Source organism: Zingiber officinale, chromosome 2A, assembly GCF_018446385.1.
Source record: "Zingiber officinale cultivar Zhangliang chromosome 2A, Zo_v1.1, whole genome shotgun sequence".
NCBI classification, from domain to species: Eukaryota; Viridiplantae; Streptophyta; class Magnoliopsida; order Zingiberales; family Zingiberaceae; genus Zingiber; species Zingiber officinale.
In genome coordinates, this window is record NC_055988.1 from 43,802,908 (window position 1) to 43,821,502 (window position 18,595).

Genomic DNA, 18,595 nt, shown 5'->3' on the forward strand with positions numbered 1-18,595 from the left:
GCTCTATCATTCCTAAACTCAGCAAATGAGTTTCTTGCTGAGTCAGGAGGATCTGAGTGGACAGGTAACTGTTCTGGGTAAGGTACTTGTGGCGGCGAATATGAAACCGGTGCAGAAGGTACATGAGAAGGGCCCGGCTGATGAAGGGGTGGCATAGGTACACTGGCAGGAGAATATGATGCCGGTGGAGAAGACACATGGGATGGGCCTGCTTGAGTAGGGGGTGGATTAGGTTCACTGGCAGGTGATGGATGTGTCTGGTCCTGTGGTCGCCGTCTACGTCCACCACGTCGAAATATATGCTGGAAATTTCAACAATTTAATAAAGTTAATTACAGATCTAATACATAACAAAGGATAATTAAAAACTTACCATTTTTATGTAAAGATTATGGAAAAGGATGGAGGGGAAATTTATGAAATGTGACCTCTGATGACCTGTAGGAATAAATACAATGTGTTAACAGATAAAGTAAATCAAATTATAAAAGAGATAGTATATACAATAAAATATGGGAAATTTCTTTAAATAAGCTAACAAAACTTACCCATCATCAAAAATCAAAGTCATCATTGTCATTATCATCCTCATCCTCCTCTTCCTCTTCCTCCTCCTCTTCCTCTTCCTCTTCCTCCTCCTCCTCCTCCTCCTCCTCCTCCTCCTCCTCATCATCATCATCATCATCATCATCAATTTCACTTCTATCTACGTTGATTACTACACCGTTGGGATCTCGTAAAGTTGGAATAATATATTCCTTAGTCTGAAAGGTGTTTGAAACTTCCTCTTGTTGATATGCAATGTTTTCCCAACGTGCCTCAATTTTTTTTCGTGCTTTAGTTTTACAAACAGCCCACCAATCAATCTTATCGCGTTTCAAACTCGGATATGAAGAATAGAATACTTGAATTGCTTGTTGTGCCAACACAAATGGTTCATATCTCTTATAAAATCTCTTATGATTTATTTCAACTAAATTATAATGTGGATGCACTTTCATCCCTCTAACAGGGTCAAACCAGCGACACATAAATAATATAACTTGCATTTGTGGTCCTGGGTATTCTACTTCTATAATTTCATCCAACAAACCATAAAAATCATTACTTGGACCTCCTTCATTGGATGACGATACGCACACCCCACTATTCATGGTATTCTTTCCCATTCCATAGTCTTGAGTATAAAAATTATATCCATTTATGAAATATGCTGGCCAAGTGCGTACGCATGAATTTGGACCCCATGACAGATGGATTAGCCATTCTTGTTCAAGGTGAGATTGATTAGCTTGAACCTAAGGTCAAAACACAAATTGTTAAAAGTATGCATATGTATCACACAAATATAGATTTTTTACTTACATATGATTTGAACCATGCAGCAAATTCTTCTTCACAAAATCGATCGAACTCTTGTGCCGATAATTCAGAATATAAGTTGGTAAATATCCTACTCAAAAAAACATATTGTTACACAAATAATTGAAAAAATAAAGAAATAAAAATAAAAATATATACTTACTCGTAATATGATGATACTTCTGGACAATTTAGTAAAATATATGTTTGGGCTGCTCTTTACCAGTTAAGTATCTTTGTTTACATGGTCCACTTGGTCGACCAAGGTAGTTAAAAATTGAAAATGAGGTAACATTTGGATCAATAGGACCCTCATCATTTCTGCCCGCTCTTCGCCTTTTGCATTGAACATGAGGTTCAAAATAATATGATGCAAAAGTGGTGACTTCCTCCACAATGTATGCATTAACAATAGAGGCTTCAACTCGTGCTTTATTTTTCACCTTTTTCTTCAAATGATATAAGAATCTGTTGAAGATATATAAAATTATATTAAATATATATATATAAATAATCCAGGAGTAGAAATATTTTTTTTTCATTCAAACAGTCGAATTATACAAATAAGACACTCTACCTTTCAAATGGATACATCCACCGAAAATGAACGGGTCCTCCAACTTGGGCCTCATATGGCAAGTGAACCAAAAGATGCTCCATGGAGTCAAAAAAAGAGGGTGGAAATATTCTTTCCAAATTGCACAAAATGATTGGAATATCTCTCTCTAACTTCTCCATGTGTGAACGTTTCAAAACTGTTGAGCAAATATCATGTAGGAAAATACTTAACTCCGTAATCGCTCCCCATACAAATTGTGGTAAGAGTTCCTTAAAAGCAATAGGAATCAGTCTTTGCATTATGATATGACAATCATGACTTTTCATACCAATTAACTTCCATTCTTTCATATCAACACATCTTCCAAGATTAGAGACATACCCATCTGGAAATTTCAAAGATTTCAACCATTCACATAGGACACGTCTTTGATCTTTATTTAATGTATAAATTGCCTTTGGCTTTGGTCCTCTACTATTTTCATCGACATCAAGAGTGGGTCTTTTACATATGAGTCGCATATCTTTTCTTGCATTGAGATTGTCTTTTATTTTTCCGGTGATATCCATCACAGTATTTATCAGATTATCAAAAACATTCTTCTCAATATGCATTACATCGAGATTATGATGTATCAAATGACTAAACCAATACGGTAAATCCCAAAATATACTTCGTTTAGTCCATTTATGTGTACTCCCATATTCATAATTTGTACCATATGGTTGTTCAATAACAGAGGGAAAGTGATGCACTCTGTACCAAATATCTTGACCAGTCAATCTCAATGGCGGAAGTGTTCTTTCGATCCTATTTTTAGTGAATTCATCTTTATTCTTTCTGAACTTATGATTTGTTGGTAAGAATTGCCTATGACAATCAAAATAACTTGGTTTCTTTCCGTGTTTCAATCTGAATGACTTTGATCTCTCCATACATATTGGGCATCCCAAGATCCCAACAGTACTCCAACCTGATAGCATACCATAAGCTGGAAAGTCATTTATGGTCCAAAGAAGAGCAACCTTCAGTATAAACATCTGGTTAGAATGAACATCGTATGTAGGAACACCTTCATCCCATAGTTGTTTAAGTTCTGCTATCAGAGGTTGCATATAAATATCTATTAACTTTTTTGGATTTTGCGGACCTGGTACAACCAATGTTAAAAACATATAAGGTGTTTTCATGCACATCCCAGGCGGAAGATTATACGGCGTTAAAATAACTGGCCAACAAGAATAATTTCTTCCTGATTTACCAAACGGAGCAAATCCATCAGCACATAGACATAATCTAATATTTCTAGTCTCCTTTGCAAAATATGGATATGTTCTATCAAAAATTTTCCAAGCATCTGCATCTGATGGATGACACATTAAACCCTCTTCTGTTTGATGAGTTGCATGCCAAGTCATGTGTTCCGCAGTTGCCTTTGATGCATACAATCTTTGTAATCTAGGAGTTAAAGGTAAATAAAACAAGTGGTTGTGTGCTTTACGTCGTTGTTGACTCCTGGTTGTCTTATACCTATCTTGATTACAGAATTTACAAACCTCTACTTCTGCATCATCTCCCCAATATAACATACAACCATCTCTGCAAACATCAATTCTTTCAACTGGAAGACCTAAATCTTTCACCAGTTTTTTCATACTGTAAAAATCAAGAGGCAAACTGTGATCACGTGGCAATGTATCGTTAAACGCTTGAACAACATCATTAAAACAATCTTGCGACATATTATGATCTGCCTTTATATTTAATAATCTGGATGTGAGAGATAATTTAGTCTGACTGTCACAACCGGAACATAATGGTTCATTTGCAGCACTCAATACTTCTTGAAATTTGTAATATATTTCATCCAGACATGGTACATCAGGCTCCTCCAACGGCAATGTATTAGTGGCAAACATTTGTTCACTTGTTGGAGGAAAACTAGAACTTGCACCAAGCGTCTCGGGAATATAATTCTGACAACTTGCATCAATTACCATCCTCTGATATGGATTGAATTGTTCATAATAACTCTGATCCCCACTAGCAGAGGCTTGAAAATTCTGTCCATAATCCTCATTAGATATGAACAGTTCACCATGACTTGTCCAATTATAATAATTCGGAGTAAAACCAAATCTACAAAGATGTTCTTCAACTTTATCGGTGGGTAAAAATTTCCCATTGTGACATTTTCTACACGCGCACCTTATCTTCTTGCCATCCATATACATAACTTGAGTAGATGCAAAATTTAAAAATTGCCTCAGTCCAGTGATAAACTCAGGAGTTAACCCTTGACGATTAGGCAAATTTTTGTTATACATCCAACTTCGCTCATTCTGCATTTTACCTGAATTCAACTGTTTAGTTAAACATTATTAAAAGTTACTATAGATAAATCTTATCATTGAGGACAAAACAAAAAACAACAGCTAATCAAAAAGACGGAACACAATTAATCAACTATAATAAAATTATTTAAAGCTAACTTTATATATAAAGTAAATGCATAATAAAGAACTTAAGAATACCGAAAATAAGTCAACAAATATGTCTTCAACTACACTGAGATCACGCCAAAATGAGACCTGCACAAAAGAACATTATCAATTTAGACAGTAATATTTGAATATTAACTTAAACAACTGATAAAATGGTCAAATTCCGGCAGCCATAAACAGTCCAGCCAACTGCCAAAATGGTGCACAGCGGTAGCAATACGCCGTCCAGCCATCGCCTGGCAGCGGGCAGCCACACGCCGGCCAGGCAGCGGACTGCCGGAGGCCAGGCAGTGGACTGCCGGAGGCCAGGCAGCGACGCCGAGAGAGAGAGATCTGAGAGCGTTTTGCTTACCAAACGAAAACCTTCCACCACCGATCGTCGTAGATCACGCCGTCATCGGTCGGAGATGTGGCCGAAACCTGGAAATCGCAGATGGGAAGAAGGGGGAACGGGGGAGAGAGAGGAAAGAAAAGAGAGAAGGGAAAAAGAATCGGGTTGGGAATTAGATCTAGGGTTTTTAGGAACAAATATTTTTTGTTCCCAATTTCGTCCCTAAAATTGGGACGAATTTCTGGATTCGTCCAAAATTTTGGGACGAATCCAAGATTCGTCCCAAAACTTAAATTAATTTAAAATAAATTAAATCAAAGACCAAAAGCTTATATCTTGACCTAGAGATATCGGAATTTGATGAAACAAGTTTCTATGCGTTCGTATCATTTCCCTGAACATAAATATATCATAAAACATATTTTTTAAATAATATTTTAAGTGATTCAAATTTTTAATACCAAATTAGGTCAAATTGGAATTAAAAAATTCCAAAAATAAAAATATTTGGTAAAAAATATTTTTATGGATATATTTACGATCAAGACAATGATACGAACACATAGAAATTTATTTCATCAAATTCTGATATCTCTAGGTAGATATTTTGAATACATATATAGGTTGCTATTAGATAAAAAGGTGTTGTGTAGTGAACAGTTGTAAATTAGTGTCTGAAAGCTTATATCTTGACCTATAGACATCGGAATTTGATGAAACAAGTTTCTATGCGTTTGTATCATTTCCCTGATCGTAAATATGTCACCAATCATATTTTTAAATAATATTTTAAGTGATTCAAATTTTTAATACCAAATTAGGTCAAATTGGAATTAAAAAATTCCAAAAATAAAAATATTTGGTAAAAATTATTTTTATGGATATATTTACGATCAGGACAATGATACGAATGCATAGAAATTTATTTCATCAAATTCGGATGTCTCTAGGTCCGTATATAAGGCGTCCCATTTTGTTTTTTTTTTAAAGATATTTAAATTTTTGGGACGAATCTCTGGATTCGTCCCAAATTTTGGGACGAATCCAGAGATTCGTCCCAAACTTTGGGACGAATTCTGGGATTCGTCCCAAATTTTGGGACGAATCCAGGATTCGTCCCAAAACTTAAAATAATTTTAAAAAAAATAAATCAAAGACCGAAAGCTTATATCTTGACCTAGAGACATCGGAATTTGATGAAACAAGTTTCTATGCATTCGTATCATTGCCCTGATCATAAATATGTCACAAAACATATTTTTTAAATAATATTTTAAGTGATTCAAATTTTTAATACCAAATTAGGTCAAATTGGAATTAAAAAATTCCAAAAATAAAAATATTTGGTAAAAAATATTTTTATGGATATATTTACGATCAAGACAATGATACGAACGCATAGAAATTTATTTCATCAAATTCTGATGTCTCTAGGTAGATATTTTTTAATACATATATAGGTTGCTATTAGCTAAAAAGGTGTTGTGTAGTGAACGGTTGTAAATTAGTGTCTGAAAGCTTATATCTTGACCTATAGATATCGGAATTTGATGAAATAAGTTTCTATGCGTTCGTATCATTTCCCTGATCATAAATATGTCACCAAACATATTTTTTAAATAATATTTTAAGTGATTCAAATTTTTAATACCAAATTAGGTCAAATTGGAATTAAAAAATTCCAAAAATAAAAATATTTGGTAAAAATTATTTTTATGGATATATTTACGATCAGGACAATGATACGAATGCATAGAAATTTATTTCATCAAATTCCGATGTCTCTAGGTCCGTATATAAGGCGTCCCATTTTGTTTTTTTTTTAAGATATTTAAATTTTTGGGACGAATCTCTGGATTCGTCCCAAACTTTGGGACGAATTCCGGGATTCGTCCCAAATTTTGGGACGAATCCAGGATTCGTCCCAAAACTTAAAATAATTTAAAAAAAATTAAATCAAAGACCGAAAGCTTATATCTTGACCTAGAGACATCGGAATTTGATGAAACAAGTTTCTATGCGTTCGTATCATTGCCTTGATCGTAAATATGTCACAAAACATATTTTTTAAATAATATTTTAAGTGATTCAAATTTTTAATACCAAATTAGGTCAAATTAGAATTAAAAAATTCCAAAAATAAAAATATTTGGTAAAAAATATTTTTATGGATATATTTACGATCAAGACAATGATACGAACGCATAGAAATTTATTTCATCAAATTCTGATGTCTCTAGGTAGATATTTTTTAATACATATATAGGTTGCTATTAGCTAAAAAGGTGTTGTGTAGTGAACGGTTGTAAATTAGTGTCTGAAAGCTTATATCTTGACCTATAGACATCGGAATTTGATGAAACAAGTTTCTATGCGTTCGTATCGTTGCCCTGATCGTAAATATGTCACCAACCATATTTTTTAAATAATATTTTAAGTGATTCAAATTTTTAATACCAAATTAGGTCAAATTGGAATTAAAAAATTCTAAAAATAAAAATATTTGGTAAAAATTATTTTTATGGATATATTTACGATCAGGAAAATGATACGAATGCATAGAAATTTATTTCATCAAATTCCGATTTCTCTAGGTCCGTATATAAGGCGTCCCATTTTGTTTTTTTTTTTAAAGATATTTAAATTTTTGGGACGAATCTCTGGATTCGTCCCAAATTTTGGGACGAATCCAGGATTCGTCCCAAAACTTAAAATATTTTTAAAAAAATTAAATCAAAGACCGAAAGCTTATATCTTGACCTAGAGACATCCGAATTTGATGAAACAAGTTTCTATGCGTTCGTATCGTTGCCCTGATTGTAAATATGTCACAAAACATATTTTTTAAATAATATTTTAAGTGATTCAAATTTTTAATACCAAATTAGGTCAAACTGGAATTAAAAAATTCCAAAAATAAAAATATTTGGTAAAAAATATTTTTATGGATATATTTATGATCAGGACAATGATACGAACGCATAGAAATTTGTTTCATCAAATTCTGATGTCTCTAGGTATATATTTTTTAATACATATATAGGTTGCTATTAGCTAAAAAGGTGTTGTGTAGTGAACGGTTGTAAATTAGTGTCTGAAAGCTTATATCTTGTCCTATAGACATCGGAATTTGATGAAACAAGTTTCTATGCGTTCGTAACGTCGCCCTGATCGTAAATATGTCACCAAACATATTTTTTAAATAATATTTTAAGTGATTCAAATTTTTAATACCAAATTAGGTCAAATTGGAATTAAAAAATTCCAAAAATAAAAATATTTGGTAAAAATTATTTTTATGGATATATTTACGATCAGGACAATGATACGAATGCATAGAAATTTATTTCATCAAATTCCGATATCTCTAGGTCCGTATATAAGGCGTCCCATTTTGTTTTTTTTTTAAAAGATATTTAAATTTTTGGACGAATCTCTGGATTCGTCCCAAATTTTGGGACGAATCCAGAGATTCGTCCCAAACTTTGGGATGAATTCTGGGATTCGTCCCAAATTTTGGGACGAATCCAGGATTCGTCCCAAAACTTAAAATAATTTAAAAAAAATTAAATCAAAGACCGAAAGCTTATATCTTGACCTAGAGACATCGGAATTTGATGAAACAAGTTTCTATGCGTTCATATCGTTGCCCTGATCATAAATATGTCACAAAACATATTTTTTAAATAATATTTTAAGTGATTCAAATTTTTAATACCAAATTAGGTCAAATTGGAATTAAAAACTTCCAAAAATAAAAATATTTGGTAAAAAATATTTTTATGGATATATTTACGATCAAGACAATGATACGAACACATAAAAATTTATTTCATCAAATTCTGATGTCTCTAGGTAGATATTTTGAATACATATATAGGTTGCTATTAGATAAAAAGGTGTTGTGTAGTGAACAGTTGTAAATTAGTGTCTGAAAGCTTATATCTTGACCTATAGATATCAGAATTTGATGAAACAAGTTTCTATGCGTTCGTATCATTTCCCTGATCGTAAATATGTCACCAATCATATTTTTTAAATAATATTTTAAGTGATTCAAATTTTTAATACCAAATTAGGTCAAATTGGAATTAAAAAATTCCAAAAATAAAAATATTTGGTAAAAATTATTTTTATGGATATATTTATGATCAGAACAATGATACGAATGCATAGAAATTTATTTCATCAAATTTCGATGTCTCTAGGTCCGTATATAAGGCGTCCCATTTTGTTTTTTTTTAAAGATATTTAAATTTTTGGGACAAATCTCTGGATTCGTCCCAAACTTTGGGACGAATTCCGGGATTCGTCCCAAATTTTGGGATGAATCCAGGATTCGTCCCAAAACTTAAAATAATTTAAAAAAAATTAAATCAAAGACCGAAAGCTTATATCTTGACCTAGAGACATCGGAATTTGATGAAACAAGTTTCTATGCGTTCGTATCGTTGCCTTGATCGTAAATATGTCACAAAACATATTTTTTAAATAATATTTTAAGTGATTCAAATTTTTAATACCAAATTAGGTCAAATTAGAATTAAAAAATTCCAAAAATAAAAATATTTGGTAAAAAATATTTTTATGGATATATTTACGATCAAGACAATGATACGAACGCATAGAAATTTATTTCATCAAATTCTGATGTCTCTAGGTAGATATTTTTTAATACATATATAGGTTGCTATTAGCTAAAAAGGTGTTGTGTAGTGAACGGTTGTAAATTAGTGTCTGAAAGCTTATATCTTGACCTATAGACATCGGAATTTGATGAAACAAGTTTCTATGCGTTCGTATCGTTACCCTGATCGTAAATATGGCACCAACCATATTTTTTAAATAATATTTTAAGTGATTCAAATTTTTAATACCAAATTAGGTCAAATTGGAATTAAAAAATTCTAAAAATAAAAATATTTGGTAAAAATTATTTTTATGGATATATTTACGATCAGGAAAATGATACAAATGCATAGAAATTTATTTCATCAAATTCCGATGTCTCTAGGTCCGTATATAAGGCGTCCCATTTTGTTTTTTTTTTTTAAAGATATTTAAATTTTTGGGACGAATCTCTGGATTCGTCCCAAATTTTGGGACGAATCCAGGATTCGTCCCAAAACTTAAAATATTTTTAAAAAAATTAAATCAAAGACCGAAAGCTTATATCTTGACCTAGAGACATCGGAATTTGATGAAACAAGTTTCTATGCATTCGTTTCGTTGCCCTGATCATAAATATGTCACAAAACATATTTTTTAAATAATATTTTAAGTGATTCAAATTTTTAATACCAAATTAGGTCAAATTGGAATTAAAAAATTCCAAAAATAAAAATATTTGGTAAAAAATATTTTTATGGATATATTTACGATCAAGACAATGATACGAACACATAGAAATTTATTTCATCAAATTCTGATGTCTCTAGGTAGATATTTTGAATACATATATAGGTTGCTATTAGATAAAAAGGTGTTGTGTAGTGAACAGTTGTAAATTAGTGTCTGAAAGCTTATATCTTGACCTATAGACATCGGAATTTGATGAAACAAGTTTCTATGCGTTCGTATCATTTCCCTGATCGTAAATATGTCACCAATCATATTTTTTAAATAATATTTTAAGTGATTCAAATTTTTAATACCAAATTAGGTCAAATTGGAATTAAAAAATTCCAAAAATAAAAATATTTGGTAAAAATTATTTTTATGGATATATTTATGATCAGGACAATGATACGAATGCATAGAAATTTATTTCATCAAATTCCGATGTCTCTAAGTCCGTATATAAGGCGTCCCATTTTGTTTTTTTTTAAAGATATTTAAATTTTTGGGACTAATCTCTGGATTCGTCCCAAATTTTGGGACGAATCCAGAGATTCGTCCCAAACTTTGGGACGAATTCCGGGATTCGTCCCAAATTTTGGGACGAATCCAGGATTCATCCCAAAACTTAAAATAATTTAAAAAAAATTAAATCAAAGACCGAAAGCTTATATCTTGACCTAGAGACATCGGAATTTGATGAAACAAGTTTCTATGCGTTCGTATCGTTGCCTTGATCGTAAATATGTCACAAAACATATTTTTTAAATAATATTTTAAGTGATTCAAATTTTTAATACCAAATTAGGTCAAATTAGAATTAAAAAATTCCAAAAATAAAAATATTTGGTAAAAAATATTTTTATGGATATATTTACGATCAAGACAATGATACGAACGCATAGAAATTTATTTCATCAAATTCTGATGTCTCTAGGTAGATATTTTTTAATACATATATAGGTTGCTATTAGCTAAAAAGGTGTTGTGTAGTGAACGGTTGTAAATTAGTGTCTGAAAGCTTATATCTTGACCTATAGACATCGGAATTTGATGAAACAAGTTTCTATGCGTTCGTATCATTGCCCTGATCGTAAATATGTCACCAATCATATTTTTTAAATAATATTTTAAGTGATTCAAATTTTTAATACCAAATTAGGTCAAATTGGAATTAAAAAATTCTAAAAATAAAAATATTTGGTAAAAATTATTTTTATGGATATATTTACGATCAGGAAAATGATACGAATGCATAGAAATTTATTTCATCAAATTCCGATGTCTCTAGGTCCGTATATAAGGCGTCCCATTTTGTTTTTTTTTTTAAAGATATTTAAATTTTTGGGACGAATCTCTGGATTCGTCCCAAATTTTGGGACGAATCCAGGATTCGTCCCAAAACTTAAAATATTTTTAAAAAAATTAAATCAAAGACCAAAAGCTTATATCTTGACCTAGAGACATCGGAATTTGATGAAACAAGTTTCTATGCGTTCGTATCGTTACGCTGATTGTAAATATGTCACAAAACATATTTTTTAAATAATATTTTAAGTGATTCAAATTTTTAATACCAAATTAGGTCAAATTGGAATTAAAAAATTCCAAAAATAAAATTATTTGGTAAAAAATATTTTTATGGATATATTTATGATCAGGACAATGATACGAATGCATAGAAATTTGTTTCATCAAATTCTAATGTCTCTAGGTATTTATTTTTAAATACATATATAGGTTGCTATTAGCTAAAAAGGTGTTGTGTAGTGAACGGTTGTAAATTAGTGTCTGAAGCTTATATCTTGACCTATAGACATCGGAATTTGATGAAACAAGTTTCTATGCATTCGTATCGTCGCCCTGATCGTAAATATGTCATCAAACATATTTTTTAAATAATATTTTAAGTGATTCAAATTTTTAATACCAAATTAGGTCAAATTGGAATTAAAAAATTCCAAAAATAAAAATATTTTGTAAAAATTATTTTTATGGATATATTTACGATCAGGACAATGATAAGAATGCATAGAAATTTATTTCATCAAATTCCGATATCTCTAGGTCCGTATATAAGGCGTCCCATTTTGTTTTTTTTTTAAAAGATATTTAAATTTTTGGACGAATCCAGAGATTCGTCCCAAACTTTGGGACGAATCCAGGATTCGTCCCAAAACTTAAAATAATTTAAAAAAAATTAAATCAAAGACCGAAAGCTTATATCTTGAACTAGAGACATCGGAATTTGATGAAACAAGTTTCTATGCGTTCATATCGTTGCCCTGATCTTAAATATGTCACAAAACATATTTTTTAAATAATATTTTAAGTGATTCAAATTTTTAATAACAAATTTGGTCAAATTGGTATTAAAAAATTCCAAAAATAAAAATATTTGGTAAAAAATATTTTTATGGATATATTTACGATCAAGACAATGATACGAACACATAGAAATTTATTTCATCAAATTCTGATGTCTCTAGGTAGATATTTTGAATACATATATAGGTTGCTATTAGATAAAAAGGTGTTGTGTAGTGAACAGTTGTAAATTAGTATCTGAAAGCTTATATCTTGACCTATAGACATCGGAATTTGATGAAACAAGTTTCTATGCGTTCGTATCATTTCCCTGATCGTAAATATGTCACCAATCATATTTTTTAAATAATATTTTAAGTGATTCAAATTTTTAATACCAAATTAGGTCAAATTGGAATTAAAAAATTCCAAAAATAAAAATATTTGGTAAAAATTATTTTTATGGATATATTTATGATCAGGACAATGATACGAATGCATAGAAATTTATTTCATCAAATTCGGATGTCTCTAGGTCCGTATATAAGGCGTCCCATTTTGTTTTTTTTTTAAAGATATTTAAATTTTTGGGACGAATCTCTGGATTCGTCCCAAATTTTGGGACGAATCCAGAGATTCGTCCAAACTTTGGGACGAATTCTGGGATTCATCCCAAATTTTGGGACGAATCCAGGATTCGTCCCAAAACTTAAAATAATTTTTAAAAAAATAAATCAAAGACCGAAAGCTTATATCTTGACCTAGAAACATCGGAATTTTATGAAACAAGTTTCTATGCGTTCGTATCGTTGTCCTGATCATAAATATGTCACAAAACATATTTTTTAAATAATATTTTAAGTGATTCAAATTTTTAATACCAAATTAGGTCAAATTGGAATTAAAAAATTCCAAAAATAAAAATATTTGGTAAAAAATATTTTTATGGATATATTTACGATCAAGACAATGATACGAACGCATAGAAATTTATTTCATCAAATTCTGATGTCTCTAGGTAGATATTTTTTAATACATATATAGGTTGCTATTAGCTAAAAAGGTGTTGTGTAGTGAACGGTTGTAAATTAGTGTCTGAAAGCTTATATCTTGACCTATAGATATCAGAATTTGATGAAATAAGTTTCTATGCGTTCGTATCATTTCCCTGATCATAAATATGTCACCAAACATATTTTTTAAATAATATTTTAAGTGATTCAAATTTTTAATACCAAATTAGGTCAAATTGGAATTAAAAAATTCCAAAAATAAAAATATTTGGTAAAAATTATTTTTATGGATATATTTACGATCAAGACAATGATAGGAATGTATAGAAATTTATTTCATCAAATTCTGATGTCTCTAGGTCCGTATATAAGGCGTCCCATTTTGTTTTTTTTTAAAGATATTTAAATTTTTGGGACGAATCTCTGGATTCGTCCCAAATTTTGGGACGAATCCAGAGATTCGTCCCAAACTTTGGGACGAATTCCGGGATTCGTCCCAAATTTAGGGACGAATCCAGGATTCGTCCCAAAACTTAAAATAATTTTAAAAAAATTAAATCAACGACCGAAAGCTTATATCTTGACCTAGAGACATTGGAATTTGATGAAACAAGTTTCTATGCGTTCGTATCATTGCCCTGATCGTAAATATGTCACAAAACATATTTTTTAAATAATATTTTAAGTGATTCAAATTTTTAATACCAAATTAGGTCAAATTAGAATTAAAAAATTCCAAAAATAAAAATATTTGGTAAAAAATATTTTTATGGATGTATTTACGATCAAGACAATGATACAAACACATAGAAATTTATTTCATCAAATTCTGATGTCTCTAGGTAGATATTTTTTAATACATATATAGGTTGCTATTAGCTAAAAAGGTGTTGTGTAGTGAACGGTTGTAAATTAGTGTCTGAAAACTTATATCTTGACCTATAGACATCGGAATTTGATGAAACAAGTTTCTATGCGTTCGTATCGTTGCCTTGATCGTAAATATATCACCAATCATATTTTTTAAATAATATTTTAAGTGATTCAAATTTTTAATACCAAATTAGGTCAAATTGGAATTAAAAAATTCTAAAAATAAAAATATTTGGTAAAAATTATTTTTATGGATATATTTACGATCAGGAAAATGATACGAATGCATAGAAATTTATTTCATCAAATTCCGATGTCTCTAGGTCCCTATATAAGGCGTCCCATTTTGTTTTTTTTTTTAAAGATATTTAAATTTTTGGGACGAATCTCTGGATTCGTCCCAAATTTTGGGACGAATCCAGGATTCGTCCCAAAACTTAAAATATTTTTAAAAAAATTAAATCAAAGACCGAAAGCTTATATCTTGACCTAGAGACATCGGAATTTGATGAAACAAGTTTTTATGCGTTCGTATCATTGCCCTGATTGTTAATATGTCACAAAACATATTTTTTAAATAATATTTTAAGTGATTCAAATTTTTAATACCAAATTAGGTCAAATTGGAATTAAAAAATTCCAAAAATAAAAATATTTGGTAAAATATATTTTTATGGATATATTTATGATCAAGACAATGATACGAACGCATAGAAATTTGTTTCATCAAATTATGATGTCTCTAGGTATATATTTTTTAATACATATATAGGTTGCTATTAGCTAAAAAGGTGTTGTGTAGTGAACGGTTGTAAATTAGTGTCTGAAAGCTTATATCTTGACCTATAGACATCGGAATTTGATGAAACAAGTTTCTATGCGTTCGTATCGTCGCCCTGATCGTAAATATGTCACCAAACATATTTTTTAAATAATATTTTAAGTGATTCAAATTTTTAATACAAAATTAGGTCAAATTGGAATTAAAAAATTCCAAAAATAAAAATATTTTGTAAAAATTATTTTTATGGATATATTTACGATCAGGACAATGATAGGAATGTATAGAAATTTATTTCATCAAATTCTGATGTCTCTAGGTCCGTATATAAGGCGTCCCATTTTGTTTTTTTTTTAAAGATATTTAAATTTTTGGGACGAATCTCTGGATTCGTCCCAAATTTTGGGACGAATCGAGAGATTCGTCCCAAACTTTGGGACGAATTCCGGGATTCGTCCCAAATTTAGGGACGAATCCAGGATTCGTCCCAAAACTTAAAATAATTTTAAAAAAATTAAATCAACGACCGAAAGCTTATATCTTGACCTAGAGACATCGGAATTTGATGAAACAAGTTTCTATGCGTTCGTATCATTGCCCTGATCGTAAATATGTCACAAAACATATTTTTTAAATAATATTTTAAGTGATTCAAATTTTTAATACCAAATTAGGTCAAATTAGAATTAAAAAATTCCAAAAATAAAAATATTTGGTAAAAAATATTTTTATGGATGTATTTACGATCAAGACAATGATATGAACACATAGAAATTTATTTCATCAAATTCTGATGTCTCTAGGTAGATATTTTGAATACATATATAGGTTGCTATTAGATAAAAAGGTGTTGTGTAGTGAACAGTTGTAAATTAGTGTCTGAAAGCTTATATCTTGACCTATAGACATCGGAATTTGATGAAACAAGTTTCTATACGTTCGTATCATTTCCCTGATCGTAAATATGTCACCAATCTTATTTTTTAAATAATATTTTAAGTGATTCAAATTTTTAATACCAAATTAGGTCAAATTGGAATTAAAAAATTCCAAAAATAAAAATATTTGGTAAAAATTATTTTTATGGATATATTTACGATCAGGACAATGATACAAATGCATAGAAATTTATTTCAACAAATTCCGATGTCTCTAGGTCCGTATATAAGGCGTCCCATTTTGTTTTTTTTTTTAAAGATATTTAAATTTTTGGGACGAATCTCTGGATTCATCCCAAATTTTGGGACGAATCCAGGATTCGTCCCAAAACTTAAAATAATTTTAAAAAAATTAAATTAAAGACCGAAAGCTTATATCTTGACCTAGAAACATCAGAATTTGAAGAAATAAGTTTCTATCCGTTCGTATCGTTGCCCTGATCGTAAATATGTCACAAAACATAATTTTTAAATAATATTTTAAGTGATTCAAATTTTTAATACCAAATTAGGTCAAATTGGAATTAAAAATTCCAAAAATAAAAATATTTGGTAAAAAAATTTTTTATGGATATATTTACGATCAGGACAATGATACGAACGCATAGAAATTTATTTCATCAAATTCTGATGTCTCTAGGTAGATATTTTTTAATACATATATAGGTTGCTATTAGCTAAAAAGGTGTTGTGTAGTGAACGGTTGTAAATTAGTGTCTGAAAGTTTATATCTTGACCTATAGACATTGGAATTTGATGAAACAAGTTTTATGCGTTCGTATCGTTGCCCTGATCGTAAATATGTCACCAAACATATTTTTAAATAATATTTTATGTGATTCAAATTTTTAATACCAAATTAGGTCAAATTCGAATTAAAAAATTCTAAAAATAAAAATATTTGGTAAAAATTATTTTTATGGATATATTTACGATCAGGACAATGATACGAATGCATAGAAATTTATTTCATCAAATTCCGATGTCTCTAGGTCCGTATATAAGGCGTCCCATTTTGTTTTTTTTTTTAAAGATATTTAAATTTTTGGGACGAATCCAGAGATTCGTCCCATACTTTGGGACGAATTCCTGGATTCGTCCCAAAACTTAAAATAATTTTAAAAAAATTAAATCAAAGACCGAAAGCTTATATCTTGACCTAGAGACATCGGAATTTGATGAAACAAGTTTCTATACGTTCGTATCATTGCCCTGATCGTAAATATGTCACAAAACATATTTTTTAAAATAATATTTATTTTAAGTAATTTTTTAATACCAAATTAGGTCAAATTGGAATTAAAAAATTCCAAAAATAAAAATATTTGGTAAAAAATATTTTTATGGATATATTTACGATCAAGACAATGATACGAACGCATAGAAATTTATTTCATCAAATTCTGATGTCTCTAGGCATATATTTTTTAATACATATATAGGTTGCTATTAGCTAAAAAGGTGTTGTGTAGTGAACGGTTGTAAATTAGTGTCTGAAAGCTTATATCTTGACCTATAGACATCGGAATTTGATGAAACAAGTTTCTATGCGTTCGTATCATTGCTCTGATCGTAAATATGTCACCAAACATATTTTTTAAATAATATTTTAAGTGATTCAAATTTTTAATACCAAATTAGGTCAAATTGGAATTAAAAAATTCCAAAAATAAAAATATTTGGTAAAAATTATTTTTATGGATATATTTACGATCAGAACAATGATACGAATGCATAGAAATTTATTTCATCAAATTCCGATGTCTCTAGGTCCGTATATAAGGCGTCCCATTTTGTTTTTTTTTTAAAGATATTTAAATTTTTGGGACGAATCTCTGGATTCGTCCCAAACTTTGGGACGAATTCCTGGATTCGTCCCAAATTTGGGACGAATCCAGGATTCGTCCCAAAACTTAAAATAATTTTAAAAAATAAAATTAAAGACCGAAAGCTTATATCTTGACCTTGAGACATCGGAATTTGATGAAACAAATTTCTATGCATTCGTATCATTGTCCTGATCGTAAATATATCCATAAAAATATTTTTTACCAAATATATTTATTTTTGGAATTTTTAATTCCAATTTGACCTAATTTGGTATTAAAAATTTGAATCACTTAAAATATTATTTAAAAAATATGTTTTGTGACATATTTACGATCAAGTTAATGATACGAATGCATAGAAACTTGTTTCATCAAATTTTGATGTCTCTAGGTCAAGATATAAGATATTTGATTGTCTTTTTTTAAAAATAATATCATTTTTGGAACAAATCCTGGATTCGTCCCAGATTTTGGGACGAATCCTAGATTCGTCCCAGATTTTGGGACAAATTCTGAATTCGTCCCAGATTTTGGGACGAATGCAGTATTTGTCCCAAAATCTGGGACGAATTCTGAATTCGTTCCAGATTTGGCGACGAATTTAGCAACGAAATTTTTTCTTGTTGCAAATTTGAAACAAATTTTTTTTGTTGCAATTTTCGTTGGTTATTTGGGTCGAAATTTGTTTTCGACCCTAAATTTGTCGCAATTTTGGGACGAATAATTTTTGTTCCAAATATTTGTCCCCAAATTTATGTTTT